The following is a 12,500-nucleotide window of genomic DNA, read 5'->3' on the forward strand; positions in this document are numbered from 1 at the left end:
CAACACTAGTCTCCTCCTACTAGCTCTCCTGGGGCTTGTTCAACACTAGTCCTCCTCCTACTAGCTCTCCTGGGGCTTGTTCAACACTAGTCTCCTCCTACTAGCTCTCCTGGGGCTTGTTCAGCACTAGTCTCCTCCTACTAGCTCTCCTGGGGCTTGTTCAACACTAGTCTCCTCCTACTAGCTCTCCTGGGGCTTGTTCAACACTAGTCTCCTCCTACTAGCTCTCCTGGGGCTTGTTCAACACTAGTCTCCTCCTACTAGCTCTCCTGGGGCTTGTTCAACCTAGTCTCCTCCTACTAGCTCTCCTGGGGCTTGTTCAACACTAGTCTCCTCCTACTAGCTCTCCTGGGGCTTGTTCAACACCAGTCCCCTCCTACTAGCTCTCCTGGGGCTTGTTCAACACCAGTCCCCTCCTACTAGCTCTCCTGGGGCTTGTTCAACACTAGTCTCCTCCTACTAGCTCTCCTGGGGCTTGTTCAACACTAGTCTCCTCCTACTAGCTCTCCTGGGGCTTGTTCAGCACTAGTCTCCTCCTACTAGCTCTCCTGGGGCTTGTTCAGCACTAGTCTCCTCCTACTAGCTCTCCTGGGGCTTGTTCAACACTAGTCCTCCTCCTACTAGCTCTCCTGGGGCTTGTTCAGCACTAGTCTCCTCCTACTAGCTCTCCTGGGGCTTGTTCAAGCACTAGTCTCCTCCTACTAGCTCTCCTGGGGCTTGTTCAACACTAGTCCCCTCCTACTAGCTCTCCTGGGGCTTGTTCAGCACTAGTCTCCTCCTACTAGCTCTCCTGGGGCTTGTTCAACACTAGTCTCCTCCTACTAGCTCTCCTGGGGCTTGTTCAACACCAGTCCCCTCCTACTAGCTCTCCTGGGGCTTGTTCAACACTAGTCTCCTCCTACTAGCTCTCCTGGGGCTTGTTCAACACAGTCCCCTCCTACTAGCTCTCCTGGGGCTTGTTCAACACCAGTCCCTCCTACTAGCTCTCCTGGGCTTGTTCAGCACTAGTCTCCTCCTACTAGCTCTCATGGGGCTTGTTCAACACTAGTCTCCCTCCTACTAGCTCTCATGGGGCTTGTTCAACACTAGTCTCCTCCTACTAGCTCTCCTGGGGCTTGTTCAACACTAGTCCCCTCCTACTAGCTCTCCTGGGGCTTGTTCAACACTAGTCTCCTCCTACTAGCTCTCCTGGGGCTTGTTCAACACCAGTCCCCTCCTACTAGCTCTCCTGGGGCTTGTTCAACACCAGTCTCCTCCTACTAGCTCTCCTGGGGCTTGTTCAGCACTAGTCCCCTCCTACTAGCTCTCCTGGGGCTTGTTCAACACTAGTCTCCTCCTACTAGCTCTCCTGGGGCTTGTTCAACACCAGTCCCCTCCTACTAGCTCTCCTGGGGCTTGTTCAACACTAGTCTCCTCCTACTAGCTCTCCTGGGGCTTGTTCAACACTTGTCTCCTCCTACTAGCTCTCCTGGGGCTTGTTCAACACCAGTCTCCTCCTACTAGCTCTCCTGGGGCTTGTTCAACACTAGTCTCCTCCTACTAGCTCTCCTGGGGCTTGTTCAACACTTGTCTCCTCCTACTAGCTCTCCTGGGGCTTGTTCAACACTTGTCTCCTCCTACTAGCTCTCCTGGGGCTTGTTCAACACTTGTCTCCTCCTACTAGCTCTCCTGGGGCTTGTTCAACACTAGTCTCCTCCTACTAGCTCTCCTGGGGCTTGTTCAACACTAGTCCCCTCCTACTAGCTCTCCTGGGGCTTGTTCAGCACTAGTCTCCTCCTACTAGCTCTCCTGGGGCTTGTTCAAGACTAGTCTCCTCCTACTAGCTCTCCTGGGGCTTGTTCAGCACTAGTCTCCTCCTACTAGCTCTCCTGGGGCTTGTTCAACACTAGTCTCCTCCTACTAGCTCTCCTGGGGCTTGTTCAACACTAGTCTCCTCCTACTAGCTCTCCTGGGGCTTGTTCAACACTAGTCTCCTCCTACTAGCTCTCCTGGGGCTTGTTCAACACTAGTCTCCTCCTACTAGCTCTCATGGGGCTTGTTCAGCACTAGTCTCCTCCTACTAGCTCTCCTGGGGCTTGTTCAACACTAGTCTCCTCCTACTAGCTCTCCTGGGGCTTGTTCAACACTAGTCTCCTCCTACTAGCTCTCCTGGGGCTTGTTCAACACTAGTCTCCTCCTACTAGCTCTCCTGGGGCTTGTTCAACACTAGCCTCCTCCTACTAGCTCTCCTGGGGCTTGTTCAACACTAGTCTCCTCCTACTAGCTCTCCTGGGGCTTGTTCAACACTTGTCTCCTCCTACTAGCTCTCCTGGGGCTTGTTCAACACTAGTCTCCTCCTACTAGCTCTCCTGGGGCTTGTTCAACACTAGTCTCCTCCTACTAGCTCTCCTGGGGCTTGTTCAACACTAGTCCCCTCCTACTAGCTCTCCTGGGGCTTGTTCAACACTAGTCTCCTCCTACTAGCTCTCCTGGGGCTTGTTCAACACTAGTCTCCTCCTACTAGCTCTCCTGGGGCTTGTTCAACACTAGTCTCCTCCTACTAGCTCTCCTGGGGCTTGTTCAACACTAGTCCCCTCCTACTAGCTCTGCTGATGCTTGTTCAACACTAGTCCCCTCCTACTAGCTCTCCTGGGGCTTGTTCAACACTAGTCTCCTCCTACTAGCTCTCCTGGGGCTTGTTCAACACTAGTCTCCTCCTACTAGCTCTCCTGGGGCTTGTTCAGCACTAGTCTCCTCCTACTAGCTCTCCTGGGGCTTGTTCAACACTAGTCTCCTCCTACTAGCTCTCCTGGGGCTTGTTCAACACTAGTCCCCTCCTACTAGCTCTCCTGGGGCTTGTTCAACACTTGTCTCCTCCTACTAGCTCTCCTGCAGCTTGTTCAACACTAGTCCCCTCCTACTAGCTCTCCTGGGGCTTGTTCAACACCAGTCTCCTCCTACTAGCTCTCCTGCAGCTTGTTCAACACTAGTCCCCTCCTACTAGCTCTCCTGGGGCTTGTTCAACACCAGTCTCCTCCTACTAGCTCTCCTGCAGCTTGTTCAACACCAGTCTCCTCCTACTAGCTCTCCTGCAGCTTGTTCAACACTAGTCCCCTCCTACTAGCTCTCCTGCAGCTTGTTCAACACCAGTCTCCTCCTACTAGCTCTCCTGCAGCTTGTTCAACACTAGTCCCCTCCTACTAGCTCTCCTGCAGCTTGTTCAACACCAGTCCCCTCCTACTAGCTCTCCTGGGGCTTGTTCAACACTAGCCTCCTCCTACTAGCTCTCCTGGGGCTTGTTCAACACTAGTCTCCTCCTACTAGCTCTCCTGGGGCTTGTTCAACACTAGTCTCCTCCTACTAGCTCTCCTGGGGCTTGTTCAACACTAGTCCCCTCCTACTAGCTCTCCTGGGGCTTGTTCAACACTAGTCTCCTCCTACTAGCTCTCCTGCAGCTTGTTCAACACCAGTCTCCTCCTACTAGCTCTCCTGCAGCTTGTTCAACACTAGTCCCCTCCTACTAGCTCTCCTGGGGCTTGTTCAGCACTAGTCTCCTCCTACTAGCTCTCCTGGGGCTTGTTCAGCACTAGTCCCCTCCTACTAGCTCTCCTGGGGCTTGTTCAACACTAGTCTCCTCCTACTAGCTCTCCTGGGGCTTGTTCAACACTAGTCTCCTCCTACTAGCTCTCCTGGGGCTTGTTCAACACCAGTCTCCTCCTACTAGCTCTCCTGGGGCTTGTTCAACACTAGTCTCCTCCTACTAGCTCTCCTGGGGCTTGTTCAACACTAGTCTCCTCCTACTAGCTCTCCTGGGGCTTGTTCAGCACTAGTCCCCTCCTACTAGCTCTCCTGGGGCTTGTTCAACACTAGTCCCCTCCTACTAGCTCTCCTGGGGCTTGTTCAACACTTGTCTCCTCCTACTAGCTCTCCTGGGGCTTGTTCAACACTAGTCTCCTCCTACTAGCTCTCCTGGGGCTTGTTCAACACTAGTCTCCTCCTACTAGCTCTCCTGGGGCTTGTTCAACACTTGTCTCCTCCTACTAGCTCTCCTGGGGCTTGTTCAACACTTGTCTCCTCCTACTAGCTCTCCTGGGGCTTGTTCAACACTAGTCTCCTCCTACTAGCTCTCCTGGGGCTTGTTCAACACTAGTCTCCTCCTACTAGCTCTCCTGGGGCTTGTTCAACACTAGTCTCCTCCTACTAGCTCTCCTGGGGATTGTTCAACACTTGTCTCCTCCTACTAGCTCTCCTGGGGCTTGTTCAACACTAGTCTCCTCCTACTAGCTCTCCTGGGGCTTGTTCAACACTAGTCTCCTCCTACTAGCTCTCCTGGGGCTTGTTCAACACTAGTCTCCTCCTACTAGCTCTCCTGGGGCTTGTTCAACACTAGTCTCCTCCTACTAGCTCTCCTGGGGCTTGTTCAACACTAGTCTCCTCCTACTAGCTCTCCTGGGGCTTGTTCAACACTAGTCTCCTCCTACTAGCTCTCCTGGGGCTTGTTCAACACTAGTCCCCTCCTACTAGCTCTGCTGGGGCTTGTTCAACACTAGTCCCCTCCTACTAGCTCTCCTGGGGCTTGTTCAACACTAGTCCCCTCCTACTAGCTCTCCTGGGGCTTGTTCAGCACTAGTCTCCTCCTACTAGCTCTCCTGGGGCTTGTTCAGCACTAGTCTCCTCCTACTAGCTCTCCTGGGGCTTGTTCAACACTAGTCTCCTCCTACTAGCTCTCCTGGGGCTTGTTCAACACTAGTCCCATCCTACTAGCTCTCCTGGGGCTTGTTCAACACTAGTCTCCTCCTACTAGCTCTCCTGCAGCTTGTTCAACACCAGTCTCCTCCTACTAGCTCTCCTGCAGCTTGTTCAACACTAGTCCCCTCCTACTAGCTCTCCTGGGGCTTGTTCAGCACTAGTCTCCTCCTACTAGCTCTCCTGGGGCTTGTTCAGCACTAGTCCCCTCCTACTAGCTCTCCTGGGGCTTGTTCAACACTAGTCTCCTCCTACTAGCTCTCCTGGGGCTTGTTCAACACTAGTCTCCTCCTACTAGCTCTCCTGGGGCTTGTTCAACACCAGTCTCCTCCTACTAGCTCTCCTGGGGCTTGTTCAACACTAGTCTCCTCCTACTAGCTCTCCTGGGGCTTGTTCAACACTAGTCTCCTCCTACTAGCTCTCCTGGGGCTTGTTCAGCACTAGTCCCCTCCTACTAGCTCTCCTGGGGCTTGTTCAACACTAGTCCCCTCCTACTAGCTCTCCTGGGGCTTGTTCAACACTTGTCTCCTCCTACTAGCTCTCCTGGGGCTTGTTCAACACTAGTCTCCTCCTACTAGCTCTCCTGGGGCTTGTTCAACACTAGTCTCCTCCTACTAGCTCTCCTGGGGCTTGTTCAACACTTGTCTCCTCCTACTAGCTCTCCTGGGGCTTGTTCAACACTTGTCTCCTCCTACTAGCTCTCCTGGGGCTTGTTCAACACTAGTCTCCTCCTACTAGCTCTCCTGGGGCTTGTTCAACACTAGTCTCCTCCTACTAGCTCTCCTGGGGCTTGTTCAACACTAGTCTCCTCCTACTAGCTCTCCTGGGGATTGTTCAACACTTGTCTCCTCCTACTAGCTCTCCTGGGGCTTGTTCAACACTAGTCTCCTCCTACTAGCTCTCCTGGGGCTTGTTCAACACTAGTCTCCTCCTACTAGCTCTCCTGGGGCTTGTTCAACACTAGTCTCCTCCTACTAGCTCTCCTGGGGCTTGTTCAACACTAGTCTCCTCCTACTAGCTCTCCTGGGGCTTGTTCAACACTAGTCTCCTCCTACTAGCTCTCCTGGGGCTTGTTCAACACTAGTCTCCTCCTACTAGCTCTCCTGGGGCTTGTTCAACACTAGTCCCCTCCTACTAGCTCTGCTGGGGCTTGTTCAACACTAGTCCCCTCCTACTAGCTCTCCTGGGGCTTGTTCAACACTAGTCTCCTCCTACTAGCTCTCCTGGGGCTTGTTCAACACTAGTCCCCTCCTACTAGCTCTGCTGGGGCTTGTTCAACACTAGTCCCCTCCTACTAGCTCTCCTGGGGCTTGTTCAACACTAGTCCCCTCCTACTAGCTCTCCTGGGGCTTGTTCAGCACTAGTCTCCTCCTACTAGCTCTCCTGGGGCTTGTTCAGCACTAGTCTCCTCCTACTAGCTCTCCTGGGGCTTGTTCAACACTAGTCTCCTCCTACTAGCTCTCCTGGGGCTTGTTCAACACTAGTCCCATCCTACTAGCTCTCCTGGGGCTTGTTCAACACTTGTCTCCTCCTACTAGCTCTCCTGCAGCTTGTTCAACACTAGTCCCCTCCTACTAGCTCTCCTGGGGCTTGTTCAACACCAGTCTCCTCCTACTAGCTCTCCTGCAGCTTGTTCAACACTAGTCCCCTCCTACTAGCTCTCCTGGGGCTTGTTCAACACCAGTCTCCTCCTACTAGCTCTCCTGCAGCTTGTTCAACACCAGTCTCCTCCTACTAGCTCTCCTGCAGCTTGTTCAACACTAGTCCCCTCCTACTAGCTCTCCTGCAGCTTGTTCAACACCAGTCTCCTCCTACTAGCTCTCCTGGGGCTTGTTCAACACTAGTCTCCTCCTACTAGCTCTCCTGCAGCTTGTTCAACACTAGTCTCCTCCTACTAGCTCTCCTGGGGCTTGTTCAACACTAGTCCCCTCCTACTAGCTCTCCTGGGGCTTGTTCAACACTAGTCCCCTCCTACTAGCTCTCCTGGGGCTTGTTCAACACTAGTCTCCTCCTACTAGCTCTCCTGCAGCTTGTTCAACACCAGTCTCCTCCTACTAGCTCTCCTGCAGCTTGTTCAACACTAGTCCCCTCCTACTAGCTCCCCTGGGGCTTGTTCAACACCAGTCTCCTCCTACTAGCTCTCCCGGGGCTTGTTCAACACTAGTCTCCTCCTACTAGCTCTCCTGGGGCTTGTTCAACACCAGTCTCCTCCTACTAGCTCTCCCGGGGCTTGTTCAACACTAGTCCCCTCCTACTAGCTCTCCTGGGGCTTGTTCAACACCAGTCCCCTCCTACTAGCTCTCCTGGGGCTTGTTCAGCACTAGTCTCCTCCTACTAGCTCTCCTGGGGCTTGTTCAGCACTAGTCTCCTCCTACTAGCTCTCCTGGGGCTTGTTCAACACCAGTCCCCTCCTACTAGCTCTCCTGGGGCTTGTTCAACACCAGTCTCCTCCTACTAGCTCTCCTGGGGCTTGTTCAACACTAGTCTCCTCCTACTAGCTCTCCTGGGGCTTGTTCAACACTAGTCTCCTCCTACTAGCTCTCCTGGGGCTTGTTCAACACTAGTCTCCTCCTACTAGCTCACCTGGGGCTTGTTCAACACTAGTCCCCTCCTACTAGCTCTCCTGGGGCTTGTTCAACACTAGTCTCCTCCTACTAGCTCTCCTGGGGCTTGTTCAACACTAGTCTCCTCCTACTAGCTCTCCTGGGGCTTGTTCAACACTAGCCTCCTCCTACTAGCTCTCCTGGGGCTTGTTCAAAACTAGTCTCCTCCTACTAGCTCTCCTGGGGCTTGTTCAGCACTAGTCTCCTCCTACTAGCTCTCCTGGGGCTTGTTCAACACTTGTCTCCTCCTACTAGCTCTCCTGGGGCTTGTTCAACACTAGTCTCCCCCTACTAGCTCTCCTGGGGCTTGTTCAACACTAGTCTCCTCCTACTAGCTCTCCTGGGGCTTGTTCAACACTAGTCCCCTCCTACTAGCTCTCCTGGGGCTTGTTCAACACTAGTCTCCTCCTACTAGCTCTCCTGGGACTTGTTCAACACTAGTCTCATCCTACTAGCTCTCCTGGGGCTTGGTCAACACTAGTCTCCTCCTACTAGCTCTCCTGGGGCTTGTTCAACACTAGTCTCCTCCTACTAGCTCTCCTGGGGCTTGTTCAACACTAGTCTCCTCCTACTAGCTCTCCTGGGGCTTGTTCAACACTTGTCTCCTCCTACTAGCTCTCCTGGGGCTTGTTCAACACTAGTCTCCTCCTACTAGCTCTCCTGGGGCTTGTTCAACACTAGTCTCCTCCTACTAGCTCTCCTGGGGCTTGTTCAGCACTAGTCTCCTCCTACTAGCTCTCCTGGGGCTTGTTCAACACCAGTCCCCTCCTACTAGCTCTCCTGGGGCTTGTTCAACACTAGTCTCCTCCTACTAGCTCTCCTGGGGCTTGTTCAACACTAGTCTCCTCCTACTAGCTCTCCTGGGGCTTGTTCAACACTAGTCTCCTCCTACTAGCTCTCCTGGGGCTTGTTCAACACTAGTCTCCTCCTACTAGCTCTCCTGGGGCTTGTTCAACACCAGTCCCCTCCTACTAGCTCTCCTGGGGCTTGTTCAGCATTAGTCTCCTCCTACTAGCTCTCCTGGGGCTTGTTCAACACTAGTCTCCTCCTACTAGCTCTCCTGGGGCTTGTTCAACACTATTCTCCTCCTACTAGCTCTCCTGGGGCTTGTTCAACACAAGTCTCCTCCTACTAGCTCTCCTGGGGCTTGTTCAATACCAGTCCCCTCCTACTAGCTCTCCTGGGGCTTGTTCAACACTAGCCTCCTCCTACTAGCTCTCCTGGGGCTTGTTCAACACTAGTCTCCTCCTACTAGCTCTCCTGGGGCTTGTTCAACACTAGTCTCCTCCTACTAGCTCTCCTGGGGCTTGTTCAACACTAGTCTCCTCCTACTAGCTCTCATGGGGCTTGTTCAACACTAGTCTCCTCCTACTAGCTCTCCTGGGGCTTGTTCAGCACTAGTCTCCTCCTACTAGCTCTCCTGGGGCTTGTTCAACACTAGTCTCCTCCTACTAGCTCTCCTGGGGCTTGTTCAACACTAGTCTCCTCCCACTAGCTCTCCTGGGGCTTGTTCAACACTAGTCTCCTCCTACTAGCTCTCCTGGGGCTTGTTCAGCACTAGTCCCCTCCTACTAGCTCTCCTGGGGCTTGTTCAACACTAGTCTCCTCCTACTAGCTGTCCTGGGGCTTGTTCAACACTAGTCTCCTCCTACTAGCTCTCCTGGGGCTTGTTCAAAACTAGTCTCCTCCTACTAGCTCTCCTGGGGCTTGTTCAGCACTAGTCTCCTCCTACTAGCTCTCCTGGGGCTTGTTCAACACTTGTCTCCTCCTACTAGCTCTCCTGGGGCTTGTTCAACACTAGTCTCCTCCTACTAGCTCTCCTGGGGCTTGTTCAACACTAGTCTCCTCCTACTAGCTCTCCTGGGGCTTGTTCAACACTAGTCCCCTCCTACTAGCTCTCCTGGGGCTTGTTCAACACTAGTCTCCTCCTACTAGCTCTCCTGGGACTTGTTCAACACTAGTCTCCTCCTACTAGCTCTCCTGGGGCTTGTTCAACACTAGTCTCCTCCTACTAGCTCTCCTGGGGCTTGTTCAACACTAGTCTCCTCCTACTAGCTCTCCTGGGGCTTGTTCAACACTTGTCTCCTCCTACTAGCTCTCCTGGGGCTTGTTCAACACTAGTCTCCTCCTACTAGCTCTCCTGGGGCTTGTTCAACACTAGTCTCCTCCTACTAGCTCTCCTGGGGCTTGTTCAACACTAGTCTCCTCCTACTAGCTCTCCTGGGGCTTGTTCAACACTAGTCTCCTCCTACTAGCTCTCCTGGGGCTTGTTCAACACTAGTCTCCTCCTACTAGCTCTCCTGGGGCTTGTTCAACACTAGTCCCCTCCTACTAGCTCTCCTGGGGCTTGTTCAACACTAGTCTCCTCCTACTAGCTCTCCTGGGGCTTGTTCAACACTAGTCTCCTCCTACTAGCTCTCCTGGGGCTTGTTCAGCACTAGTCTCCTCCTACTAGCTCTCCTGGGGCTTGTTCAACACTAGTCTCCTCCTACTAGCTCTCCTGGGGCTTGTTCAACACTAGTCTCCTCCTACTAGCTCTCCTGGGGCTTGTTCAACACTAGTCTCCTCCTACTAGCTCTCCTGGGGCTTGTTCAGCACTAGTCCCCTCCTACTAGCTCTCCTGGGGCTTGTTCAACACTAGTCCCCTCCTACTAGCTCTCCTGGGGCTTGTTCAACACTAGTCTCCTCCTACTAGCTCTCCTGGGGCTTGTTCAACACTAGTCTCCTCCTACTAGCTCTCCTGGGGCTTGTTCAACACTTGTCTCCTCCTACTAGCTCTCCTGGGGCTTGTTCAACACTAGTCTCCTCCTACTAGCTCTCCTGAGGCTTGTTCAACACTAGTCTCCTCCTACTAGCTCTCCTGGGGCTTGTTCAGCACTAGTCTCCTCCTACTAGCTCTCCTGGGGCTTGTTCAACACTAGTCTCCTCCTACTAGCTCTCCTGGGGCTTGTTCAACACTAGTCTCCTCCTACTAGCTCTCCTGGGGCTTGTTCAACACTAGTCTCCTCCTACTAGCTCTCCTGGGGCTTGTTCAACACTAGTCTCCTCCTACTAGCTCTCCTGGGGCTTGTTCAACACTAGTCCCCTCCTACTAGCTCTGCTGGGGCTTGTTCAACACTAGTCCCCTCCTACTAGCTCTCCTGGGGCTTGTTCAACACTAGTCCCCTCCTACTAGCTCTCCTGGGGCTTGTTCAGCACTAGTCTCCTCCTACTAGCTCTCCTGGGGCTTGTTCAGCACTAGTCTCCTCCTACTAGCTCTCCTGGGGCTTGTTCAACACTAGTCTCCTCCTACTAGCTCTCCTGGGGCTTGTTCAACACTAGTCCCCTCCTACTAGCTCTCCTGGGGCTTGTTCAACACTTGTCTCCTCCTACTAGCTCTCCTGCAGCTTGTTCAACACTAGTCTCCTCCTACTAGCTCTCCTGGGGCTTGTTCAACACTAGTCTCCTCCTACTAGCTCTCCCGGGGCTTGTTCAACACCAGTCTCCTCCTACTAGCTCTCCTGCAGCTTGTTCAACACTAGTCCCCTCCTACTAGCTCTCCTGGGGCTTGTTCAACACCAGTCTCCTCCTACTAGCTCTCCTGCAGCTTGTTCAACACCAGTCTCCTCCTACTAGCTCTCCTGCAGCTTGTTCAACACTAGTCCCCTCCTACTAGCTCTCCTGCAGCTTGTTCAACACCAGTCTCCTCCTACTAGCTCTCCTGGGGCTTGTTCAACACTAGTCTCCTCCTACTAGCTCTCCTGCAGCTTGTTCAACACTAGTCTCCTCCTACTAGCTCTCCTGGGGCTTGTTCAACACTAGTCCCCTCCTACTAGCTCTCCTGGGGCTTGTTCAACACTAGTCCCCTCCTACTAGCTCTCCTGGGGCTTGTTCAACACTAGTCTCCTCCTACTAGCTCTCCTGCAGCTTGTTCAACACCAGTCTCCTCCTACTAGCTCTCCTGCAGCTTGTTCAACACTAGTCCCCTCCTACTAGCTCCCCTGGGGCTTGTTCAACACCAGTCTCCTCCTACTAGCTCTCCCGGGGCTTGTTCAACACTAGTCTCCTCCTACTAGCTCTCCTGGGGCTTGTTCAACACTAGTCTCCTCCTACTAGCTCTCCTGGGGCTTGTTCAACACTAGTCTCCTCCTACTAGCTCTCCTGGGGCTTGTTCAGCACTAGTCTCCTCCTACTAGCTCTCCTGGGGCTTGTTCAACACCAGTCCCCTCCTACTAGCTCTCCTGGGGCTTGTTCAACACTAGTCTCCTCCTACTAGCTCTCCTGGGGCTTGTTCAACACTAGTCTCCTCCTACTAGCTCTCCTGGGGCTTGTTCAACACTTGTCTCCTCCTACTAGCTCTCCTGGGGCTTGTTCAACACTAGTCTCCTCCTACTAGCTCTCCTGGGGCTTGTTCAACACTAGTCTCCTCCTACTAGCTCTCCTGGGGCTTGTTCAACACCAGTCCCCTCCTACTAGCTCTCCTGGGGCTTGTTCAGCATTAGTCTCCTCCTACTAGCTCTCCTGGGGCTTGTTCAACACTAGTCTCCTCCTACTAGCTCTCCTGGGGCTTGTTCAACACTATTCTCCTCCTACTAGCTCTCCTGGGGCTTGTTCAACACAAGTCTCCTCCTACTAGCTCTCCTGGGGCTTGTTCAACACCAGTCCCCTCCTACTAGCTCTCCTGGGGCTTGTTCAACACTAGCCTCCTCCTACTAGCTCTCCTGGGGCTTGTTCAACACTAGTCTCCTCCTACTAGCTCTCCTGGGGCTTGTTCAACACTAGTCTCCTCCTACTAGCTCTCCTGGGGCTTGTTCAACACTAGTCTCCTCCTACTAGCTCTCCTGGGGCTTGTTCAGCACTAGTCCCCTCCTACTAGCTCTCCTGGGGCTTGTTCAACACTAGTCTCCTCCTACTAGCTCTCCTGGGGCTTGTTCAACACTAGTCTCCTCCTACTAGCTCTCCTGGGGCTTGTTCAAAACTAGTCTCCTCCTACTAGCTCTCCTGGGGCTTGTTCAGCACTAGTCCCCTCCTACTAGCTCTCCTGGGGCTTGTTCAACACTAGTCTCCTCCTACTAGCTCTCCTGGGGCTTGTTCAACACTAGTCTCCTCCTACTAGCTCTCCTGGGGCTTGTTCAACACTAGTCCCCTCCTACTAGCTCTCCTGGGGCTTGTTCAACACTAGTCTCCTCCTAC

At 53.4% G+C, this 12,500-nt stretch overlaps 1 protein-coding gene across 1 annotated transcript in view; it reads right to left on the reverse strand.

The window, feature by feature from the left end:
* dgkh (diacylglycerol kinase, eta) overlaps positions 1–12,500 on the reverse strand; it is a gene marked incomplete at its 3' end in the record, with an annotated part of 250,542 nt that overhangs the window by 41,841 nt on the left and 196,201 nt on the right.

Source organism: Notolepis coatsorum (assembly GCF_963971535.1).
Source record: "Notolepis coatsorum genome assembly, chromosome: 3".
Lineage (NCBI taxonomy): Eukaryota > Metazoa > Chordata > Actinopteri > Aulopiformes > Paralepididae > Notolepis > Notolepis coatsorum.